At 41.7% G+C, this 19,245-nt stretch overlaps 1 protein-coding gene and 1 non-coding gene across 2 annotated transcripts in view; one reads left to right on the forward strand and one right to left on the reverse strand.

Annotated features, from left to right (window-relative positions):
* LOC138488874 (dynein axonemal heavy chain 11-like) overlaps positions 1-19,245 on the reverse strand; it is a 2,478,284-nt gene that overhangs the window by 945,726 nt on the left and 1,513,313 nt on the right. The gene's annotated exons all lie outside the window — the stretch shown is intronic.
* LOC138490573 (U6 spliceosomal RNA) lies at positions 11,261-11,362 on the forward strand. Its single transcript, XR_011275518.1, has one exon. It is a non-coding gene; the product is annotated as a U6 spliceosomal RNA (small nuclear RNA).

Genomic DNA, 19,245 nt, shown 5'->3' on the forward strand with positions numbered 1-19,245 from the left:
AATTCACCAGACTGATGGTCATTTATTTCAAAATTAAGATTTACACCGTTGTGAGTCTCTTTGCGTTTTCACAGCCAGCAGCACAGTACACACTTACACCCCTCTTACATAACAAAACCTCAACACATTAGCAATTAGTGACGATTTGCAGCTCAATGATGCCCTTCAGAAATATTCTGGATACAAATGCAGCCTTGCGTGTCCAAAAGGAGCCATGCAGAGCTGCTATTAAAAATGAATGGTGGATGCCAGTTTAGTATGCAATTATATCCCACTGAACGGTGCTACATTCAATACTAGAAAGTGCATACAACCATTTCTAAAGTGCATTTTTGTATAATTCTCAGTAAATAATCACTTTACAAGTTGAAGCCTCAATTGAAAATATCAGTCTCAGTTTGGTTGTTTGAACTTGTTTTCTGCAATTCCCAGAGGTTTTTTTAATAGATACAGGTTTAATAGTATTTTTCGACATAGTATGGATTTCATCAGTGCAGGTAGAAAAGCAATTTCCAGGTAGAGAGACACTGGCACAGTGTTGTGGAAGCATGTATTTGCGGATGCTTTAAAGGCATTCATAAAGGCAAGGACGTTTGGACACCCCTACTGAAAATAAAAGAACCTGAACCTTTGGAAAGGCAAGTTAATGTTGCGATGAGTGAGTCTTCATCTGCACTTTCCCACTTCCTAATTTGAAAGAATGATTCGGCTTAAACATGAGGTGAACATCAAATCCATTTCTGGGAATGTTTCCAGAATATTTGGGGCGTCTGGGGAAGCTATTGGGAAGATGTTAGTATACAGTTTGGTAACAGATTGCAAGAGTAAAGCCCGAGATAAGAGCTAATCACCATAGACATCAATAATGAGCTTTGCAAATATTATGTAAGCTTATATCGTAAAGACATTAAGACAAGGTCTGGGATTATGGAACATTTCTTGTCTATGGGTTTCCTCTGTGTGTGTGTGTGTTGAGAATAACAATTCCTAAAAATGGGTAAACTACCTGATGACAGACCCACTTGATTTATGAAGAGGAGACTGCCTCTGTCAAGGTGTTTGATACATTATTATACAGGTTCCAGCCCAAGGTGGCTAACAATCAAGTGGAATTTACCAGTGGCAGAACGTTTGTGCATACTATTGAGCTGACCCTTCATTTCAAAATGTGGAGTTTAATTGGACTGCACGGAAGCAGTTGATAATATATCAAGATCTTTTGTTCAATGTTCTTGCAAGAATTGGTGTTAGTACTAATATAATGAAGATGCTCATTTGTTAACTCGAAGCATGTGTGATTACTAATTCAAACAAATTAGATTATTTTGTCCCCTCTGGGTTACATTCATTTTCACCTTCTAAATGAGCTTATGTGAGCTAGTATAAAGAAAGAGTGGTGGTAGTGCATCACTTTGAGAAGGTGTATACGGAATCTATGCATTTTGATAATACCCTGATTATGGTAGAATCCTGAAAATTCTATCCCCATACATTTTGTAGGTCAGTTTGGTAGAATGTGCATAACATTACTCCAAGATTGAGATTCACCATCTTCTGGAAGGAAAAGGCCAAAAAGACTGAAAATAAAAGCTTGGATGGGAGATTTTCCCGAATTTTGGCCGTACGAACATTTCTAACAGCCGAGAAATTCGACCAAATCTCCCATTCAGTGATCACTATAATGTCAACGTGAGCTGCACCCTTTCGGATAAAGTTTTCAAAAAAAGAAGAGATAAGGACCCTGCGGCGCCGGTTCCCGATCATGGAAGTGAATGGGAACAGGCATCCTAGGGTAACGGCGAGTTGCCGGCACATAGTGGAGTGTGCCACCAACGGGTAATTAAGGGGGTGGGTGGGATCGGGTTATCTGAAATGGCTGCAGGAGGAAATACCAAATGTTATTTTCAAATAAATAACATTTGGTCATTTGTTCCTCTTCATTTCAGATATGTGAAAATCACCCAAATTCCTTCTGGAAGCCTATTTTAACTCTCAATTTGAAACTACTAGCCTTCTATGTGACAGAGACCCAAGAAGCTATCCGGACATTAGAAAGATTCTAGTTAAGTGACCTAAAGTATGTCAGTGAAAAAATCAAAAAGTATTTTGGGAAGTAGAAAAGACAGTATTTTTGGCCGAATTTCAAAAATGTCTTTTTGCACTTTTGTTTTAAATAATGGGGGGGAGACCCCCTGCACCGCCCACTCCACTACCCCCACCCTAAGTTATACCGTTACCACACCCCCCATCTATTTTTCAATTCAAATGTTCAAATGTGCATAGAATTTTGACAAAATGTGATACCAAAATAAAAATCAGGAAATATTTAGCAAAATATTAAGTGTGTCTTTAACTTCTGCCTGAACGCTAGATGGTTAGATGATAAGGCAGATTGCAGCAGATAAAGAACTCCACAGTCTTGATGCTTGCAGTGGAAAAGAGTGAGGACGAGGGAAGACGATCTTAAAAGTCTAACAGGTTTTAATTGTGTCATACGCTTTTCAAAGAAAACATGAGCCTGATCATAATAACGTTTGTGCACCAACCAGATGCATTAAACTAACTCCACTGATCAACTGCCAGCCTTTACAGTGCAGTCCAAATTCCCTCTTTATGACCCAAATGTAACTGTATCTTTGCTGCAGCATTCTGAATAATTTGTTGGAATTTATGAACTGAGGCTTTCAGCAGTCCCAGATAAACTGCATAAGAGATATCAATGTGACTAGCGATAAATGCATTTACAATTGCACCTTGTGTGAATGGGTGAAGAAATCCAAGAATCTCCTGAGTATACAAAGGGGGAAGAAGCATGACCAGGATACCAAGCTTATCTGAGCCACCAGAGACAGAGATGAATCCAGCTTAACTCCTAGATTCCTAACTTTATGTGATGGAACCAGACAAGGCCACGCGGGCCAATCAGACCAACTCTGTGGTCATCAGAACTACTCTGTCATAATAGATGAATCTTCACTTTCTGAGGATTTCTACAAAATAACATTCCATACACAACCAAAAAGTAGTTTCCTAGATGCAATAAGACCTAGGTATCATCCGCATATATATGCGGATGATACCACAATAACTCTCTACTGGACCTATGCCTCTCCATTCAAAGATCTATGGCATCCACAGCAAGAGAAAGTATGCCGGTGAATATGGGTGGATTGGTAATTGACGCACAGGTCTTGCATGCAGACAATAGCGTGCCAGTGGGCCTAACAGAGGCGCAGGACCAGGAAGTAACTAAGAGTGTACCATCTATCACGCCAGATGAACTGCCAATAAACCCTGCAATCAGTTCCTCATTAATTCCTGGAATGGGTCGCCTCTCTGCATCATCCAATCTGTCAATTGATTTAGAAGGTTCTGGGCACTTGGATGAATCTAGGCCTAGTGAATTATCTCGGGCTAACCTAACTTCAATTACGGACCTTCAAACCTCCATGGAATCCATGCAGTTTGCACTCAAAATTCTATTGAAGTTGCGTGGGAGAATCCATGTCAATTCGGTTCTCCACCTGGGATTACCTGATCCAAGAATTGTTCAGGAGACTGAACGCCCAGAAGATAAATCACCCAGAATCAATCCGGAAGTGGACCCATCCCCCCAATAAACAAAGTAGAATCTGGCCCGCATGATGATTTTGCTATCTTCTTTTCAAGAAAACAGCAGCATATGGCTAGGCGAGTGCCTTATAAGAAGGTCCCAGTGATCATAGCATCTCCATTACCAGCAACTGCTGTTCCACTAATAAAATCAAAATAAGCGAGGAAAAGAGCACGTAAAGCCAAGAAACGTCAAAGTAAACCAGTGGTGACTTTGACTAGCTGGATACTCCCTGAAAAAACAAATGAGATCTCTTATGTTAGCAGCAATGACCTACACTAAGCCTCATCGATTTACTCTGAGGGAGAAACAAATAAATACTCTACTCCCCGTAGAGGTTCCAAACCGCGGGCCCAGGAATCCTCCTTGTGTAGAGAGCCTATCAGGGACACCAAGCATAAGGAGGACAAAATTTGTATAATAGAAAACCTGAATCAAAGGAAAAGGGATAAATGGCTGACCAGATCGGAGGTGTTGACTAAACTACACCTCATACCCCAACTGCGTGTGTTACGATCTGAAGATTTCTCTTTTGTTGAACCTCTTAGGGTGTGTAACCTTAACGTCTCGGCCTTGCATTGTGTCGTTCAGGCTACAGCACAATTGATTCGCACACATAAGAACAGTCTAATACAAGTTGGGGTGGGGGTTGATGTCAACAGAGAAGATGAAGATCAATTAATCCCCAATAATCCTAAATCAACAAACAATAACAAATCTGATAAACCGGCTCTCCCCTCTGGAAAGAATGTACAGATGAGTGAAATCCAAAACACCTCGAAGTGGTTAGCAGATTCCCTCGCGATGGTCCTCCAGAAACCCTGAGCTTGCTCTCTGCTATCTTGGAACACGCGTGGGTTTAATCATCTGCTCACCACTGATGGATCTTTATCGCTCATTGATAAACAAATATTTTTTCTACTCCAAGAGACCTGGCTACTAGCACCTATGACTATGGATGGGTACTCCTTGTTCCATTCTGTGGCTAAGAAGGGGCCTCATGGATGGCCTTAAAGTGGTCTTTTAGTTGGAGTTTTAAATTCAATTGCAAGCAGAAAGATAATAACCAACTATGAAGATCATATCAGTGCGATCGAAGTCCCCATAACAGTGAAACAGTCCTGGGAAAATGTTTTATTGGTTAATGTGTATAACCCCCTCAGGGCTAACCATAGAGAACTAATTCAGGAAGCATTACATGAGCTGTTAGGCCAATGGAAGTGTAACACCAAGTCCCACTTCATTATTTTGGCAGGTGATCTTAGCTGCCATGTCAAGGGGGGACGGGGTACTGCCAACAATGTCTGTTTACATCAATACAGTCTCCTGGAAAATAAATCACAGGATGCTGAGGGGAAATGCTGGCAGAGCTTCTTTAAGTATTGGGATCTCGAAATAATCAATGGGCGAACTCGGGTGATAGAACGTTTCACTCTGTACACCAACTGTGCCAACTGTAATTCAACATCCTTGACACATATTAACACGTGTATTTTTATTTTCTCTAGTACCAAAACCTCACTTGCCCCTACCAGTAACAAAAGCATACACAGACATGATCCTGTGTAACCTTTCAAACACATCAATGGCTACATGCAATGTACAAATATAAAGCAAATTAGTATTTTTGATCATATTCCAACAAATAAAAGTACAACATGTGTGAATGCATCAAAACTCAAAACAACGTCTCAGGCAATAATCATCTGTACAATACAATCCCCTCATACCACACCAACACACATACTCTCAAAAACACCCCTCAAATGCATGAAAATAACTGTGCAACTAAGCAATCTGTGCAAACAAGCAATTTGTGTAATATTGAAAACTGACTGATGTTTAATACAGTCTGGACTATGCAACTGAAGATCACATGTGCTGCTATTTGATGTAGCCTGGCGATAAACTGTATGCTGCCTGTGGCTAACTAAATAAGGAAGCAACATAGTTAAACATTTTGTTAAAGTCTAGCTTGGAATTCTACATTGCCTACTCGAGTATTAGCTCACATAGTTTTTTATTTTTATAACAACCCAACCTTCTTCAGGGCGGGCAACAATCTTTTGCGAAGAGTAAGACATAACCTGACCATGTCTGTAAAATAAACTAGAAAACACATTATTACTTCACCCAAAATGATGGTCTTACTCATGTTGTCATCACCATGTAGCACCAAATGCAGAATGACCATGCCACATCTGCCAATGAAAGCCATTTAGAGAAGGAATACTCTTCCAATCATGAAGCTGATTCCCCACCAGTGATCCTCGGGTGTAGCACTGTCAGAAACCTACACAAAAAAACTGGAGAATTTGTCCAATCTGTCCATTTTCACAAAACTTAATCTAAAGAGAAACTAATGTAACTGACTATGTCCTACATCAATAAGCGAGATACACTTTTACTGTCAAACGTGCGTATCGGCCATCAACTTTGGCCAAATCCCAGATTTTCAAGAACAAGCCTTCTAAAAGAGCACGAAAATACCAGGTGCTGCTGTTGATGACTAGGGACGCAAGGTCTCCATCATTCACCATACATCTCCTAAGAACAAAAGGACACCTTAATGCCAGGGGTAATCGATGCTACATCACAAATCTCTAACTATGGGGCCAACGACTCTACCTAACCGCAGGTTAATGCATCTGTTTAACCAAATTCATAAGTCACTGATGTGCCTCCAACATTTCTTCTGATTAGGTTCCCCGCATGCAAAAACATTCGGCCAGAGTATACACATTTTGCCATGCTGCAACCAGCCATTACTTTGTGTGTGATACATTTACCATAGATTACACAACTCTATGGTCCACGGACAATCACCATGTGTATGGGCCATCTGAAATAATTAGAAAAACTAGACAACTGTTCGTAGAGGCAGCAATCATTTGTGTAATAAAGTTTCACCACAAATATCAAATCACAAATGCTGAAGCCCTGACACATAGGTGGCTGATGTTAAACAGCGAAATGGAAGAAATAACGTGTTTACTTGTGTGCCCATTGTATAAGCACTCAATCACCTCCTTTGCAGGTGTTTCAGATGGCCAGCAAAAAAGATGTCCCAAGGTGATAATGACTACATGGCTTGTCAGTTTAATAAAGATACCCTGTGCAGGACGTCATTTAAACCACATACATGTGTGCAAATGTGATGGATCCAAGTTTTTTCTAATTTGAACAGCTGAGATGCAATGGAAAATTGTTGCTATCTGGTTTGAGTTGATATATTACAAGCCAACTAAAATCCTCTATGCCATGTTGTTTACCCACAAACTTCTGAACGATGGGTTCAGTGAACGTCCTGTTGCGTATTCAGCAGCGATGTTCATTAATGTGAACAGATACTTTTCTAATCGTCATTCCGATGTACAAATGACACATGATAATGCAAATCACATTTGAGGAGTTACAGTTCGAAAACATTTTAATAGACCAATGAAAGCTCCAATGAACGAACTCTGTGATGTTGGTAGTGAAATCACATGTACTACAGTTTCCACAGGGGTGGTGACCCACCACATTCATTCTCTGTGGATTCCATGCTGTTTGTAAAGTATTTTGGATCAATCCTCCATGCTCGGGAGAGGCCCTGGAGTGGACAAGCGTGTCCCTCAAGTTCTTTCCTCTTTTTAAAGACCAGGTACTGGAAAATGCCTTGGTGAAGCCAATTCAGACCGAGTCACTAAACAACGCTATCTAGTTTTAGGAAGAACAAGGACTTGAATATCTTGTAGATGAACTTGATGCTGGAGAAAATGTGTCCAGTACGTGCCAGTGGCAGAAATTGACAATGGCAGACAGCAAGGGAGTCCTTATATTGCAAGGGAGGTACCTTTGGGTACTGTGATCAGCTCTGCTGCCTTGTTCTGGGAAGCACAAAGGCGGTGATGCTGGGGGCTGGGTGCCACCCCAAGCCAGTGGATTTAGGGCCCTCAGAGGGGCATGAGAGGATCAATGAGCAAATAACCAACACAGTGCCTCATCTCATGCCAGTCATGGGGATCTAGAACTTCCCCAGTCCAGCAATCCACAAGGCATGTTATGAAAGCCTGCACCTCTTTAAACAAATCTCCAGCTCCAGTATACAAAAAGCAACCTTTCCCTTTAAGGGAACATATTTCCATTCACTAGGCAATGGTAATATGTATTATAACATTATTAAAAGCTTTTTATGATCATCAGGTCATTTGAAGACAATCAAGTCATTTCAAAACCTCAAAGGGTCATAAATGTTGCAACTCAGAGGTGTCCCAATGATTGTATCAGAGGGAAAACAAAGTTACAGAAGAGTTTCTCTGACAAAAATACAGAGTTGCAGTTTTGGCTGAGATAATGTACTAATCTTAAGAGTTTTAGAAATCACACTGAGTGTGTTTCCAACATTGAATTCAGATATTTGGATAGCAGGGGCTCTCACTACAACACAGGAGAGGATCACAGAGGGATTGCTGGTTCCATGATGATGGATAGGCCAATTATAGGCTTGATCCCAACCACTAATCCTAGAGCAGACCTGGATGCATTTATGGACAACCAATCCCAGCCCTCACCTAAGGGGGCAGGGGAAGCAACCATCTCCAGCAAGGTAATGATTGTTACATGAACATCAGAGTTGCATTTGGAGAAGGCTGGAGAATGGAGAGCAGTGGAATGAGCAGAGTTGGAGAGATGGTAGCAGTGGAAAGCAGCAGGAGGGAGGGGGAAAGCTAAGAGCATTAGGAAGGTGGTGGTAAGGTCATGGATTGAGAGTGGACAGAAAGAGGTGGTAGGAGTTAATGAGGTGAAGGGAGAGAAGGTAACATCAGGAGATGAGAATGGACAACAGGAGGCAGAAGGAGTTAAGAAGGTGGAAGAAGGTGGGGTAACATCAGGGGGCGATAGTGGACAACACTCATGAGGATTTAAGTAGTTGAAGGGGGATGTAGTAACATCAGTAGGTGAGAGTTGGCAGAAGGACCTGGAGGGGACGAAGAAGCAGGAGGAGGAGGAGGTAACCACAGAAAAGTAAGAAGACAGAACAGGATGAAGTAGTGAGTGTTAAGGGTGTGACAAAGGTGGTAAAAGCAAAAATATGACAGGTCCAGGAGGAGGAGGGGATAGCATATTGCCCCATATGTGGGAAGAAGATTATAAGAGACAGAGTTCAGGAAGAGATGATAAAACCCAAGAATTGAGAGGAATTTCAAATATCAGTACCCAGGAGTGACTATGAAGAAGTCCCATCAGCTTCAAATATCAGTACCCAGGAGTGACTATGAAGAAGTCCCATCAGCGCACAAGAGTAGCACAAAGGAGGTGGACGGAGGTGTACCATGTTTTGGAGGTGGTAGTGGAAGGGGTATGGAGTTCCGGAGAACAAGGAGAGAAAGGCAGAGCAAGAAACATACCAGAGAAGACAACATCCCAGGAGGTGGAAGAGAAAGAAGATGAGTAGGGAGTGAAGGGAAGATTAAGGAAGACCAATATACAGATAGCACATGCATGAAATGTTCCAGAAGGGCACCTTAGGCAGGTCCTGACAGTGGATGGAAGAAATGGATGAGAAAAGAGAGATTACCATCAGATCAGAGAGTCAAGGGAAGAAAGATGTCAGTTACAACCACTGGCCCATCTGCTCACAGAATTTTGTGCTAGAATCAGTCTTGTGGTATGGGACCCTGGAAAGCCCCCAACCATTTTAGACTGAAGCAAAGGGATTGTGTCAACCTTAATCCCACAACACCAGAGCAAGGGAGGTGAAGTAACCTCGAGTGATCAATAGTAAATGGAACATTTGCTCCAGGAACCCGAATTCCTAACAAATACATTCTTTGCTACTTCAAAATAGCATCACTTGTCAACCATCATAAACTGTCTGTCAATTTAGATGACTATTTACATACTTAAGACATGTCAGCCCATTTATATAATTTGGAGTTATTTCGCCTTAATTTGCTAAACGATACATAAAAGCAATCTGGCAGAGGAGAGGCATTTGGGAGAAAACAATTTGATTATTATATGTTGTAGGAAGTTCTCACTTTTGAATTTAAGTGTGCCCCTACTTATACACCGTCCTGCAATAAAGTGATAGAACAACAGTGCTTTGTTTGGGTGACCTTCTTGAGCCCAGGTGCCCTACATGACAGATGGTGCCAGACATGGAAACAAGCAGGCACAGACTGGCGAGCTCACTCAAGATGCCAATACTAAGACCATACTCAGGGAAGGTACCCTCAGCTTCCCACCCTCAAACTAGAAGAAAATGTCTACCATACATGGTTAGTGCTGGTTTGAGATGACAAAGTCTGCCATCTTGTCCATGGTCCACTGTCCCTGCTATAATCAGGGCAGGGGCCAGGCTCAGTCCCCACCCAACCGCAGTGGTCCATCAGCTAGACTATAAGTGTAAGTACCCATCCTATGTGCTGGCATGATATTCAGGGGCATCCTGCAGATCTGGGGTGAGGGATCTACATACCAACCAACTTAAAGACGACTCTGACAATATCTAAGACCCGAAGACAGTGACAGCAATTTGGATTGGGTGCTACAGGGTACCCAAACCCAGACTGCAAAAAAGAATATTCCTTTGATATGGAACCAAGAGTAAATGTGGTCTCCAGGTAGCCTGCCAACTTTTCTGCATTGGTTTAAGAAACTAAGGGGAGATAATACTTCCCCAAATCACCCAAGCCTTGAAACATTACTGCCATCCCCCACCAAGATGCAGGCTGGGGCAGGAAGTTTAGGTTGAGAAGGAGCCAGGGCAGAAGGCAAGTTGGTAACCGTGAACATTGACCTCCTTGGACATTTGCAGAGCAGAGCTCCAGTGCCCCCAATATCACCTCAGTAGAAATATGTGTAAGGGGTGTGAGAGGTGTTCTTCTAGAATTTTGAGAGGATAGCAGAGGCCTCCCGATGGAAGAACATCCAATGGTAAGGCTGTCCTTACAGAAAGCAGTGTCCATAATAGATTTAAGATTACTAAGGCCTCTGGGCAATGCTTGGAGATGCCCGTGAAGATATAGACTTTCATCAGATGCTTTGGCTGTAGCTTATGGATGCCCTTTCTTCCAAAATGCCATCCTGTTTAAATATTGCAACAGATTGGATGTTGTACTTATGACACCTGTGAAGTCCATACAAGTTTCCATCCAATATTTTGCTTACACCGTCCTCGTTTACTTGTTTATGTTATGTGATAGTGTGGAGTGTCCATAAACAGACCATTACTGTTTTGCACATCAACATTGGACAAAATGTTGGTTCCTTTATGCCCTCACTTCATCTTGCAGTACCACTCTCTGTCCATCGTATCTTCCTGTTTCAAGGACACTTTAACCTCCCCCTTCTGGTTTTGTTGAACCAATAGAGATAAAGTAAACATGTCTCCCTACTGTAGAAAATGTCCCAAAGAAAGGAACTTGTACAGTAAGGTGCTCTACTGTATAATTTGTGCATGCCAAATCACATTAAAGTCTGTCTTACGTTACAGTGCACAATTTCCAACCCACAACTCACTGAGCATGGTATTTAACGTTGTTTTTGACTTCACGCCTTTGAATTGAAGAGATCAGAGATTTCAGCTGCAAAACAAACCTTTCAACATGTTCTAGAAACATTAAATCAGTGACCTCACACACTCATCTAAGAGTACAAGAAATCTTCGATAGCACATATACTGAAATTGGAATGATACAGAGAAGATTAGCATGGCCCCTGCGCAAGGATACAAATAATTTAATAAAAAAGCAAATATAAAGTACTCAGAACCATATAGGGTATCTGAATTCTCATACACAGTATACCCAGCATGCATCTTTATACTGAAGTATCCCCTTATATTGGTATTCATCCCCATTGTGAGAATGGTCAAACTGCATGAGGACATTTTGGGATGATATATCAAGCAAAACAAATGCTCCCTCAGCTTTTTGTTCAATTCCAGTTGGATCATTTTAACCACCGTACTAGAAAACTGGTGAGTACAACTGGGTAGCTAATACATTGCAATGCACCAAGTATTGTAACACAAAGCAATAAAGTGATACTTAAAAAGGTCCTTCAAGGGCTGTATGGGACTGGAGGAGCAGGGTGGTGTGATGAATCCTACAGAGTCCTCACGAAAACCCTTCCTAAAGTCTCCTCTCAGGTGGCCAGGGTAAGGCAGGTGCTTCCTGATCCTGACCCTGGGGGCGGTGTTAGCCGGGAGGATCAACTGGGAGGAGAATGGGCCCAGGGAAACAGGAGGACGTCATGGGATGAGAGGCGGTACTTGTCTACCTCCTTGAAGGCAATATCATTAATGCTGGTACATGTAATGGCATGTTGTCAAAGAGAATGGGTACTCCCTAAAGTTAAATATAACATTGTGAGCAAAGACAACTATAACTGGTTTTGTATTAAGGGTGAGAAAAGCTCTTAGAAAAAATATAACACTTCTAGAAATAGGAAATCCTATGAGTCTCAGGAAAAACATGCAGAGAGGTGTTTGCAAACTACCAATCTGGAAAAGGCTCAATCCTCTGTAAAAATCCAAATATGTCTTTTTCTCCATGTGATACTCTGTTAACGAATTTGCTTAATGCGAAAAAGGAAATTAGTGGGGAACATATTTTGGAGAACAATGACTTTTGTGTTAGGGACTGCAAGTCCCAGCATACCCACAGTACTGGGATGAAGAAGAGGGATGCGGAGCCACAGGGTTGCAGAGTGCATCCCATTAAGAAAAATGACTGACACCTGAGAACGGCTGAGAGGCATAAAAGGCCCCCTCAGGTGCAGACCAGCAGACTAAGGTGGAGGAGGGCAAGGCAGCTAAAGCAGCAGCAGCAACAGCAGCAGGAGAGCAGTAGTCACAGTAGTGTGTGGAGGAGATTCAAATTCCCCACGAAGCAGCAGAAGAAATCATGTAAGGTCCAGGATGCTGGGTCCAGAGTGGCGAGAGAAGTTGATGCTGGTCCTGAGGGGGTCGTATGGGTTTGAGATTTCAGCTGCAGAGTTTGCGCAGCAGAAAGTACACCTGTTTGTATCTTTCCCAAAGTGAAGCATTCAGCGGTGGCAAGTGAGCACCGGAACGCTCGGGAAATGTCTGCTGCAGAGGTTGTGCAGTGGAAACCGTACCTATTTGTAACTTTCCCCAAAATGAAGCGTTCACTGGTGGCAGGGGAGCACCGGGATGCTGGGGAAACTTCAGCTGCAGAAGTCACACAGCCAGGGATGTCATTTCACCAAAATGCCAGGGGTAGCGGAAGTGACATCATGTGGCCCTTGACTTCTGATGACATCACAGCAAGTGATGTCATTTGACCCAAACCCAAAGTGACACCACGGGAAGAGATGGAACACAACCATTTACCCGTTGACAAAACAAGAAGTGGCATTACATAGCGTTGTTTCTAAGTACACTATGAAAAATATGGTTACAATATCACTGTAACATGGTATTCATTTCATACAAAAATGGATCACCATATGTATTGGCAGAAAAATACATGCTAAAACTGCAACTAGCGAAAAGCAAGATAAATAGTCTGGAAGTGATGCTTATTCTACTCTAAATGCTTTTTGGAGGATGTTGTCTGCATTGTGAATTTGAGGTGTTAAAGAACAGACTAAATCTGTGGCTCACCCCTGAAGTGTGCCTGAAATAAACCTTTAATGAGTCTAGTAATTATTGCATAGATTACCAAAAAGACAAATTATTTGTTATTCCTATGTTTTCTTATTTAAAGTCACTGGTGAAAGTGTTACACTTGTAGAATCCCCTGTTTTTTTTAAGAAGCCTGAACAAGAAAGCCAGCCACTCTAGTAACAAAGAGCCACATGGCATTGACACAGCAAGGAACTTCAATTTGTTAAAAAAAAGTTTTTAAAAAAATGTTTTACTTTTTTTTCTTGGGTTGCAGGAGAGACCACAGGGGTCACAAGTATGACCCCTGGTGTCCCCTAAATGATGCCCTGCATGCAGCATAAAGTGCACCTGTTTGTAGTTTTCCTCAGAGTGCAGCATTCAGCCATAGCAGGCGAGCACCGGCTCGCTGGGGGAGCCACAAGGGCTGTGAGATGCGGGAAGCCATGCAGAAGAGGTTGCCGGCCCACGCCGGGCAAGTGGAGCAGATGGGCGGGGAGCAGCGAGGTACATGGATGCACATGCCACCATTGAGTTCACTGTTTTGTTGTGACCCCAGAGCGCTCTGAATTACCCATTGTCTAAATCCAGACACTCTACTGAATATCAAGCTGAAACAAAACCAATTACTAATAGCTGATGTAAACCAAACCAGTTTGCAAATAGAGACTCCAAAGATCCCACCTGGAGAAAGGGAGTGTTATATAGTGGGTGACAAAAGCAGTCAATCACACAAGGGGCCAATATCTCAAGAAGATAACCTAAAGTACCATTGCTAAAGTCAGAAGGGACACACATTGAGGAAATTGAGAATCAACTATGGTTTCCCAGGCCAAAAGGTCATACCTGAGCCTAACAATGTGTGTGAAGAATATTGCCCACGTGTAGAGAAAGCCTCAAAACCACATTGTCAAAGCCAAAGAAGTGTGATGAAGAGGAAGAGTTATTTTCAGCATTTGGTTAATTATACAAAGGTGGAACAAGATTGACAGGAGGACTACCCTTCTGATAAACGAGGTTCAGGAGGAAGGAATCATTGCTTGTCTTGCGTGCGGCAAATGCTTAGGTATAGCAAATAGCAGCAGTATGATTCTTGTGTCCCATAAAGACGATTCTAAACATAATTGTGTGAAGCAGAAGACATTGTTAAAACCTTTGAAGTTGACCCTTACCACAAAAATACTTAGAGGTAATAGTTGGGCCAGGCAAGGGAGTACACCAGGTCTTAGAGCTTTGTGCCAGTTGGTTATTTGTGGTCAGTAGCGCATACCCGCACAAATAACTGCAGTAGTTTATCTTGGCTGGCAGGAAAGTATACCAGGCCAAGAGAGTTAGTGACAATTGGTTCTGTTCTGGCAGGAACACACCAGAGCAGAGTGTTGGAGAAGTGGTAAACCTGGCATTAGAGGGATCCAGGTGAAAACTCATAAAGTACTGTGGTGGGGTAAAGCTTGTGACAAAGTGTTGCCGAAATATCCTCACCAAGACATTTGTTTTGAAGGTGATGAAGTTTTGACATATTCACCATTGATGACAAGAAGCTGTCTCCAGACCTTTAATTCAACTAGAGAGAGCGAAGCCATATTAAACAATTGTGAATTATCTTTTGGAATCCAAGTTGTAATTTTGTGTTGGCAAGTTGGATTACAAACAGAACTGAAGTGGAACTTTTTGTTATGATCCAATGTTTCCTTATCCTTTTTGAACATTTAAAGAAAGGCCTGCTTAAATCTGGGGAAGGGGAATTTCACCCAGGTTATTAGAAGAAGCAGCGATTGTGGTGTGACCTATAATGTGACACTTGTTAAACTGCCATATATTTCCTTATTGATTTACTGTGTATATGAGTGTGAGTGACAGAAAACGTTTTTGTTAGAGTGTCTTCCTTTAGTTTATTTTAGGCAGGGAAATCCTTGTCTGGGTAGGGATAGTGAGGCGTTCATCCAATCTTTTGAGTTAATACAATGGCATCTGTTGAAAAATCTTCAGAGAGTTGTCCACCTCACATTTCTGACCCCTCACAGTGGCTAGGGCATTTCAAGGTTCTTTGATGTATGGAGTTTCACTTTTTAGTTAAGCATATGGTTCAGCACATTGATCAATGTTGGTGGTCTCAAAGTAAATGCCTCTTGGGTTTTGCATCCAAGGTAGACTAGTATTGCCCATACAAAAGGTGCTCATTCACACCTGAAAGAGGTTTTGTAAATCCTAATGAGTTATTTTGTACAATTCAGCTAATCTGCTTAAAAGCACTGATGCACACTTCAATAAATTACATGTTTTAATTTGAGGCAATATTTGATCTGTGTTCATTACAATTCATGCTTTGTTTAAAAAAAATAAAGAGCACTGTTGAAGAGGTTGAAACCGAGCTGCCTTTTTCAAATGGAGATTTGAATATGTGCACCACTAATGTTTTCGTAAGGAAGCATGAACAAATGTACATAAAATGAAACACAGCATTGCACATCACTATGCACCAGTCACCAACCTCAGAATGCCATTCAATATCTACACTGCAGAACTGTACATAAGGTGTCATATTTAGTATTGCTAACCCTCACACATGGGAAATGTGGCTTACATCTAGTGTCACACCAAGGAGAGAATGAAGATGTGGCGCTAGTGTTCTTTAAGGCATATCAACAATAGGGACACAAGGAATAAAGGTGTCGGCGGTGGCTTGCTAAAATGCAGCATATCACATTAGAGCAAAGGGTGTATTGTGTGTTGCCCGACATTACTAATATCTATGACAAGCACTATGTTCAGTACTGGATGCTGAATTGCATATATATTGTAGCTACAAGTAAACCTCCCTTAGACGATCCGAGCACAGATGTACTTTCTTCTATTATATGAGTCTAAACATGATAATCCTCCAGCCCAATGATTTCAAATAGAAATATAATGTTGACTGACTATTTCAATTAACGGCAAACAATCCTCACTACAACTTTGAAAGACTGAGAATTGAGATAAATGTCGTGTGAAGTGCAAATGTGTGCAGGCTGGATTTTGAAAACAGAAAAAGTGTTTATGCATTTGGGGTGCGCTCACCCATTCATTGAGAACCAGGCACTAAATGTTAAACTTGTTTGGTAATTGAAAACAAATTCAGTAAATGCTGAAATGACGGCATTTTGGCTGAAAATTGCCCTGTTACATAAGAGGTTGCGTTATTTGTATTTCTCTCGAGTTTCTTGCACGTTGCAAGTGAGGCAATACACATGAAAAATAATGTATGGATAACAGTATGCAAAAGGTCAAATTTATATGACCTAGTCGAACCTTGATAGATAATCATAGATAGGAAGGCATTTAACGGAGAATAATAATCTGACACAGAAACACTTTATGCAGAACGATGCTACCCAAAACAAAGTACACATTAAAAGCGAAGCTGCTATGAGGATAGATCACTTGACAGGTAAATCAGTGTAAATATTTCTGGAGGTCTCAGTCAGTGCAGGACACTGGGGTCAAGTAACAATACATTGGCCCATTGTATACAAAGGGAGGAAAGGGCAGATACCTATACCTATCAATTAAGACCCACAAAGGAGCACAGTATGCCCTGAGGACGGTTCTGAGATGTCCATGTGTGGGTGGATCACCGTGATGGCAGAGAAAAGCAGCAGCAGGACCTGTTCACGGTTTTCGTCCAGTTTACGTTTCTCTATGACCAGTAAGACCAGCACAGTTCTTGGTAATAACCTTACAAAGCTACCATTATCAAAAAGCAAGGAAACATCTGTTGTTGTTTATTTCAAGGACTCAATAACTTGGGCGCCTTCCTCTTCATGTGGCTAACCGTCTTGATATGGTCACCTAAAAATCACTAACATTTTACCAAGACACACAAAAAACGTATTCACTCATATTTATTTTATGAAATAGTACCTACATCTGATAAATCATCGCGTATTTAGCCACAGTTTAAATTTCAGGGTGTGGGGGAACAGAGGTCTTCAATACGTTACCCAGACCTTTTATTCTGCGGGATATGAGACAACCCGAATAGTATTTTCCTTTCCTCTTTTTCCATATTACTGCATCTCATTTGCAATGGCAGCCAGAAGTCTTCACCACCTGCTGACTTCTAATTGTATTTCATGAAATTGGGTAACGAATGTCTTCCATCACCAGGAAAACATGAACATGGGAGACTTATATGTTTGATTGGTGGCTCCTTCTGCCCAATCTTTCCTTACTAATTTAAATATGTGGCTTTTTCACTGATTGCCACAAATTCAATTTGGTTCTGACTCAGCTCTCGAACTCTTTATTGTGGTCACCAAACCTAGTCTGACCTTAGCTGTCTCATCATTTACCCTCTCTAAAATGAAACTATGGTGTAAATGGGCTCTGTCGGGAACTCAAAGCGACTTTCAGTATCCTTAAATTATTTTGTGAACCACCTTGCTGCAACATGTAAAGTGCTGACAAGACACATTATGGGTCCATGTCAAATCATTACTGAACACCATTGGCCCTTACTCAATCTCTGGCGGTCGGAAATATAGAGAGCAATTTGATCCTTTTATACTATGATCTCTGCATATCGCATTAAAACAACGAGATCCCAGATGGTGCATGTAGTGATCAGAAATCAACCATTAATATCATTACACTTAAACTAAATAGCTAATTTAGTGATGTAAAATTACTGTGAAGAGTTTGAACCTGCAGGCCCTTTCACTGAGGTAACGCACTATTGGGTGGATGGGGCTGCAGAATTTACTCTCACACCAATAATAAGACTGACTCAGAAAGTTGGCAAAACATGGCTGTTTTGTTGTCATTTGTCTAAAACCGGGAGTACAACGGACATCAACGGTCGTCTCACAGCAAATCTCTCAACGTTTTACATGAGAAAATACACTTTTATAGCAAAAACTCATCATCATTGATGTCATACTACGTGGCAAACAAAGAAAACGTATCTGGGATTGTGGTTGGTCGGCAGGGAACCTCTAGGTATACTTTCTATGGGGGATAGGATTATGATTGGGTCTCTATAGTCAGGTGGACAACTATGCCCACCCCTAGTGCAAGTCATCTTCATTGTCATCAAATACACAACGTTTCATTGGCTCTCAAACTATAGGGCTCTTTGCTACGTGGCCCTATATGATTGGTTGGCACGCTTGTACCCTGCTGGAATATTCCACTTGCTAGCAGCATGCACGCTGGTACCCCAGGTGCTTGTTGGTGGACTTGACCATGCCTCCTCACCCAATTAGCCCATCATCCATCATCACTTATGCTGTCTGCCATTCGAATTGTCTTTGAACTCGGCCTTGCAAAGTATCACTGTGCCTGAGAATAGAAGGGAGTGTGAGCACGTTCTTATCTTCAAGTCTCGATGTAGCTTGCCCAAAGTCTATTTCCATCTACCCCATGTGACAGGAGACCATGTTTTAGCTCCTTCTTTGTATTTAATACTATTAAATGAATACAACTTGGCACTCATGGTGTTTTCTATTGCACCTCAACAGGAGCTTGCCTCGCTTCTCACGTTCATTGTATCTTCTTGAATAGATAACCCGTTTCTTGGCTGCCTCAACCCTTGACATTAGGCCAGACAAGCATTCTCGATTCTTCCTCCATTTCAGCTGCTTTTCTCTGCTGTGCCACACATTCAGCCCTTTTGCTACTAAGGTCCTCGTTTGCTAAAAATTGATGTGGAGCATCCAGATTCTATACACATATGTATATTGGCAGCACCGCCTGTAGTCTATTCACTATGTATAGTCAGCCTTTATGGTTATTTAGTCTACTTGTGTTTCACCAGCTGTACAATTATAAAGCGGCTTGCATTTTCTGCAGTGTTCTTCGCACGTGCAATCTTCATTCCACACATGAAATGCTACTCGATTCTCTACTTCGTCATCATTTTCCATAAGGTCTATGCATTCTCTTCTATAATCTTCCTTCTTAGGGTGTCACACTAATTTCTTGTTATGTTACCAACCTGTTCTGTCCATTGTTTCACACCTTTTCAGGAACC

This window comes from Ambystoma mexicanum, chromosome 9, assembly GCF_040938575.1.
Source record: "Ambystoma mexicanum isolate Mex_15411 chromosome 9, UKY_AmexF1_1, whole genome shotgun sequence".
Classification (NCBI taxonomy): domain Eukaryota; kingdom Metazoa; phylum Chordata; class Amphibia; order Caudata; family Ambystomatidae; genus Ambystoma; species Ambystoma mexicanum.